Source organism: Lynx rufus, unplaced genomic scaffold (assembly GCF_022079265.1).
Source record: "Lynx rufus isolate CCGP_SWC_20201006 ecotype Redwood Valley unplaced genomic scaffold, mLynRuf1.p SCAF_19, whole genome shotgun sequence".
Taxonomy (NCBI): Eukaryota; Metazoa; Chordata; class Mammalia; order Carnivora; family Felidae; genus Lynx; species Lynx rufus.
Genome location: NW_025814833.1, coordinates 28,988,451 through 28,995,072, shown reverse-complemented (window position 1 = coordinate 28,995,072; position 6,622 = coordinate 28,988,451). Strand labels below are relative to the sequence as shown.

The following is a 6,622-nucleotide window of genomic DNA, read 5'->3' as shown; positions in this document are numbered from 1 at the left end:
CTCTCACTTCCAGTTCTGGCACAGGAACTTCTACGGATTCCTGCCCGAGATGAGGACAGACTCTAATCACGAACAACAGTTATGCCACCATGCTGGAGTGACAGAGTAAGAACTGTTTTCTTAAGCAGCACAAATAGAAAACAGGTAGATCTAGAACTTTCTGAAGGACACGAGCTATGGAATATGGGCTGACATTTCGGCCTGCTTGGTGGCCCCAGAATAGACATCTGAAACAACCAGTTCAAGCCAGATCATGGTCTGTCACTCCTCAGGGCCAATTAGAGTCTCTGGTTTACTTGACACTTGCCTAGTTTCTCACTCCTGAGCTTATTTAGGGGTTTTAAAACCAACCCTCGCACCTCCATAACCTGTAGATCTCAGATACTAGGCCAGATCTAGAGTACAACGTCCAGTGTAGCACTAGACCAGAGAGGTTATCATAAAATAGGCAGCTAAGTGTCATTAAAATTTGTCCATCCAGGATAACTCCATAGATTCCAGAGGTTCTGGATCCATGGACAGAGGGTGGGGGGCAAAGGGTGACCCGGGAGAAGTCTGGCAACTGGCATTGGCGAGCATGCGGATTAACTTACTGAGGCTGTGGGGGTCAAGGCTCATCATTTTACAAGAATCTTATCCTGGGAGACTTGGAGAAGACCAGGAAAGGACATGCTATCCCTGTTGTAGGAAAGGACTGGTAGTCCCACATCCCAGGGAGTCAAGCCGGAGGAGAATTTCCTTTTTCTTCCAGAATTTCAGGGAGACTGAAAAGGGAAAAGTTCCCAGGCAGAGGGGCACATAGTCATTCTCGGCATTCCAGGGAAAATGGATTCTGGGTGGGACTACTTTGAGATTTGGCAATATCCCTGGAGATTCCAAGGGAGAAGGCAAGCCTAGGAAGAGCCCCTTTAGCAATCCCCAAGCCCAATTCCTTCTCTTACTGTCGCCAACGACTCATACCTAGCCAAACAGGAAGGGCCATTTGAGACCCCCCAGGAAGTCTTACCCCCTCAATGAAAAGATAAAAAGATTGGGGCCCCAAGAGAGTCAATGGACTACCCAAGGTCACACAGTCAGTCTAGAAGAGATGAGGGGAATAAAGAAGATAGTAGATGTTGCAAATCTCCATGGGAAAACACAGATGAAAAGCCAGGTGTTCGTTTCTCAACTTGCTTCAAACAGCTCAAGGCCACTCTGCACCCGGTCTTTCAATTTTCCTTATTCCCGAGCTATATGATTTTTTTCTAATCCCCCAAATAAGTCTCTTATCAAGAAGAAAGGGCTTCTTTTTTTAACCTCCCATGCCCTAACTAGGTGTGAAACTGATATTCGTATCTTGCTCCGTCAGAGTTCTCTGTAGGGTCTGGTAAGACAGCACGGTTCCAAGTCATCCAACGGCCAACTAGAAAAATGGTCAGGGGCAAAGTCTCACTGAGAGCCGAAGACAAAGCTTGCTAAGAAAAATACTTACCGTTACTCCCAAAGTCCCAAAACGCACAGTGAACTTGATCGTAATTCTAGAAAAAAAAAAAAAAAAAAAAAAGACAAATCGGAGGTAAACATCTTTCCTTGTGATACTTTCCACACGATGACAAGTACACACAAGAAACATGTTTCTTCTTCATGTTTTTTTCAAACAGTAGAGACACACATACTTAGATCATTCGCTAGTTGGTTTTAAGACTAACCCCGGGTGACTTGGGGTTTACAAGTGAGAAAACGGCATGTTACCGAACGATGGTCTGGTGTGTGCCCTTTAAAATATTTGGTAAAGAGGAGTAATCAGAGCTTCTTCCAGATGTGCATCTGCCCTTATTTCATGGACCTTCCTCACAGCATGGCTCTCAAAGCCAGTCTTCCCTCCCGCCTCACAGGAAGAAAAAGAGACTGTCTCCTGCCCCTGAGCTGAAGGAGACGTCAACTTGTCAACACTTGCCGAGGGGGGGAAAAAAAGAGCAGCAAGAAGGAGCTGAACATATTGATGAAGTACAAAATGAAATAGACAGACTTATGCATGAGCCAGTGAGGACATTTTGAAAGTACAACAGGAATGTAACAAATTCTGCCAACCATTTTTTCAGAAAAGGTTGGAATTGATCGCCAAAATCCCAGATTTGGGGGTAACAGCATTTGTCAACAATCCACAGTGTCTGCACTGCCTGGGGAGGAGGGTGAAGAGACCCTGCATTATTTTTTTTAAATGTTTTTAAGTAGGCTTCACACCCAGCATGGGGCTTCAACTCACAACCTGGAGATCAAGACCTGAAGCTGAGATCAAGAGTTGGACGCTTAACTGAGCCACCCAGGTGCCCCGGAAGGGGGGCTGCATTATCTGACAAGAGTTGAAGTGACAGAATTTGAAGATATTCAATCAGGTTACAGAATAGATTTTTACTGTGATGAAAACCCTTACTTCAAAAATAAAGTTCTTTCCACAGAATTTCATCAGGACAAGAATGGCATTCCCTCTTCCAAGTCCACTGAAATCAAGTGGAAATCCAGAGAGGATCTGACGAAATGTTCCAGTCAAACACAGGATAGAGCCAGTAGGAAGAGACAGCGTGAGGCATCAGAGAGCTTCTTCACCTGCTTTACTGACCATTCTGATGCAGATGAGTTTGGAGGGGTCACCAAAGACAGTATTTGGCCAAATCTGTGACAGCGCTATTTCGTTCCCAAAACGGATGATGAAGGAGGGGGAGGGGAGGAAGAAGATGATGATGATGAAAATGAAGGAGGATTGGAAGATATTGATGAAGGGGGTGACGATGAAGGTGAGGAAGATGAACGTGAACAATGAGGGGGAGGAAGGAGAGGAGGAGGAGGAAGGAAAAGCTGACTAATGGAACACACATGGATTCCAACCTTTCTTTTGAAATTTCCTCGTCCCTGAGAGCAAGTAGCTCTCTTTCTTTTCCCCCTCCTCTTGTGCTCATTCACCCTGTTTTTTGAAGCCTCTTTTCTCCCCTTTTATATCATGGTTCTCAACTTATTGTGGGGGGGAAATACCCGAGCATCATACAGTGGGAAAATAATCTCTAGCCCTTTCTGTTCCAAATGAACTTTTATCCCTTCCTGTCTCAACAAAACTTGATGGAGTCAACACCACCGTGCTCTGTGGGAAAACAGAAAAACTTTCTGCCCCCCTAGTTCCGCTGGAGTCTGGAGGGTGCTAGCCCCTGTGTAGGAGGACACATAATTCTAGCTTTTTCCCTACTTTCTCTGTATATTGGGCTCAGAGATTACAGTGTTCCTATGGGAATATGAACAGTTAGCATTACCCACGTGTACCTGTCCACTTTCTCTTGTTTAAAACAAACAAACAAACAAACAAAAAACCTTTAAAAAATGGGGTTATAGAAGGTCAGCAGGGGCGCCTGGCTGGCTCAGTCAGTTAAGCGTCCGACTCTTGATTTCGGCTGAGGTTGTGATCTCATGGTTCGTGAGATCGAGCCCTGTGTTGGGCTCTGCACTGACAGCGCAGAGCCTGCTTGGGATTCTCTCTCTCCCTCTCTCTCTCTTCCCCTTCCCTGCTCATGTTCTATCTCTCAAAATCAAGAATTTTTTTTTTTTTAAATAGAAGGTCAGCCAAGGGTTGGGTTTGAGATGTTTGGGTGGGGTAAGTGGGCATTCTGACAACATAGCTTCTCCTCTGGCACGTTTAGCTGTGATGTTTAACGGACATCCTTGCAGTTGAAGATGACACTTTGATAAAATGACATTCTCTCCTAATAATGACTTGAGCCCAGCCAGTCAATGGGAGAGTCAGCAGAACCTGTAGGATCATATTTGGAATTGACATGCGTTATTGTAATTTTGTTTCTATTTATGTTTAAATTTTCTTTTTGTTTCACTGGAAAGGAACGATGATGCTCAATTTGTTAAAAGTGTACAAGTGGCTTTGTTACAGTAAAACTAAACATGTACACACACACAATATACATACATATATACATATATATATATATACATACATATACATATATAGTAACACAGGAATTTGTCACACTCTCCTGGTGCAAGACCCAGGAGGAGCCTCTGGATGGTCAGTGCAGGTCTGATGTGGGGTAGGTGTTCCTGATGGGACTTTGGAATTTGGAGCTCACAGCTGAGATTAAGCCTTATGGATACCAAGTTGAGCTGCATATGCTTATTAGACCCAGCGGGCATTGCTGGGGCCTCGCCAGCTCCTAGAATGTCCAGAGAGCTGGAGACAATGAGAAATTGGTTATTGGTGGATGCCTGGAGAGCTGGGGCCCCTGCTGGAACTGAGAGCTCTTACCCATCTAACATGTTCCATTTGGTATCTGTTTTTTATTACTTCCCTCTCCCACTCTTCCTTCTTCCCCTCTAGAATTAAGACCTGTGAAAAATATGCTGTGCCATATGGTCTTCTAGATTGGGAATAAAGGAAACTATTAAGACTTCACACTGGACATACATTAACATCAAAGAATGGAATAGTAGTTCATTCTTATACTACAGCTAAATTTGATCATTTAGTAATATATACCGTATGTTATGCCATATGACTATGGCTTTAATCCTTTGGTGATAATTAATACATATTTTGATGCTCTCCATGGCAATTCAAAAGGATAAAAATGTCCAATTATTTTAAATTGCTTGCCTCACTCAAAAACAAATGGAATTAAATATCATTTAGTGTGATGGGACAACTGAAAGACCCACCCGCCCTAGTCAGTCCTCTCTGCCGATCTGTCATAGTGCTAGGAGCCCACCATTACTTAGTTATCCCCTGAAGCTATGGCATTATTTCTAGAAGGCCTTCATTACAACACATCTCTACTATCTGGAATGGGACGATCTTCATTGAGTCTTAGAATCACATATGTTAAGTAGCCAATTATGTTTAACAAGAAATTCACGAGGGGTTCTGAGGCCTTTCTATTCCGAGGTGAAAATGGGTATGTTACCTGGTTTCCTCCAACATGCTGCAGAGAAATAACCACTGGGTCAGCCAAGTTTTGAATTGATGTATGTGAAACGCTGGCACTCACCACAAAGGAAGTTAATGCTTTAGTGACATTTTTGGTCTGTAGATGAAACATATAAGGAAGAGGGGTTCAGGTCCTAAATTTCCAACTTCTTGCCTGTTAATTGACTCAGAATTATTAATGCATGGCACTAGGTACAGAAATATAGAAAAGAAATTCACAAGCTGAGAAGAAATCTTTATTTTTTATTTATTTTTTATTTTTTTAAAGATTTCATTTATTTTCAGAGTAAACTCTGCCCCCAACATTGGACTCAAACTCACAACTCCAAGGCCCAGAGTCGCGTGCTCTAATGACTGAGCCGCCCGGGTGCCCCTGAGAAGAAATTTTTAGAGGTCATTTAGCTCACCTCCTGTCTTCACATAAGGTCTCAATTTTACCCAGCTAAAACAATTCACTAATCCCAGCCACATACCCAAATATCTATTAAAAAAAAAAGCATTGGCTTTGTTAATATTTTGTTGTTACCTGCAACTCAGTACCGCACTAGGAACAAAGCGAAACTATTCCCGACTTTGATAACTCTCTGAACCCTGACACTTGGGGCACTTTCAGAAGATGCCACATTTCTGAGCCCTGAAGCCACTGAGAACTGGGTGATTGTGAACACAGCCCGGGGCTCTGCTAGGAAGCTACTCATTTCATGTTCCTGCCCAGCTGTGTTCATCCAAAACCAGCCTAGTGGTTCAATGCTCCCTTCCCAGAGGAATTCCCCCGGGGTAGCATGAGGAAGAGGTGGATCTACGGCACAAAATGGTGGCAAGGGCCCTGGCTGACAGTCAAAAGACCAAGTGCGAGCCCAAGCCCTCTTGTTCCTTGAAAGCCTCTTCCCCTCTCTTACACTGATAACAGAAAGAAAAGTGGACCCGGTGATATCTAAGAACCCTCTCAATTTAGTCTAAGACATACAGTTTTCTGTAGTGGAGATGCCAAAAGAGGGGCAACACACAGAGACCCAGGACTTAATTAACCTGTCCTCAGGTTTTATTTTCCTTTCCTACAAAATGGCGGCCATGCGGGAAAAGGAGCTAAATCATTTCTCACTCTTCCACTCTTTGGTTCTAGGCTCAAGTTTTACCAGTTTCACTTCTGAACCTTTTAGAGAAGTTGTTCCCTCTGCCCACAGCACTCCTCCATCCTTCTCCCTGCCCCCTTTCATCTCCTAGCTTCTACTCAACCTCGGGTTTCAGCCAACACCTCTGTAGGCCTTTCCTGATCTCCCGGACAAGGGTAGGTGTTCTCTTCTATGCTCCCAGAGCCCCTGTGCCATATTGTACTTGCCTAATGCTCCGTCCTTCTCCTAGAGAGCTGCCACTAGTGGAGGAGGAGGTGCGTGTTTTCCAAGAGGGGTGTCTTAGCAACAATTTTTTTTAATATATGAAATTTATTGTCAAATTGGTTTCCATACAACACCCAGTGCTCAATACCCATCACCCACACTCCACTCCCTCCCACCCCCCATCAGCCCTCAGTTTGTTCTCAGTTTTTAACAGTCTCTTATGCTTTGGCTCTCTCCCACTCTAACCTCTTTTTTTTTTTTTTTCCTTCCCCTCCCCCATGGGTTCCTGTTAAGTTTCTCAGGATCCACATAAGAGTGAAACCAT

The 6,622-nt window shown here is 43.9% G+C and overlaps 1 pseudogene; it reads left to right on the top strand.

Annotated features, from left to right (window-relative positions):
- Positions 1-1,737: 1,737 nt before the first annotated feature.
- LOC124513840 (protein SET-like) lies at positions 1,738-2,843 on the top strand (annotated as a pseudogene).
- Positions 2,844-6,622: the final 3,779 nt, after the last annotated feature.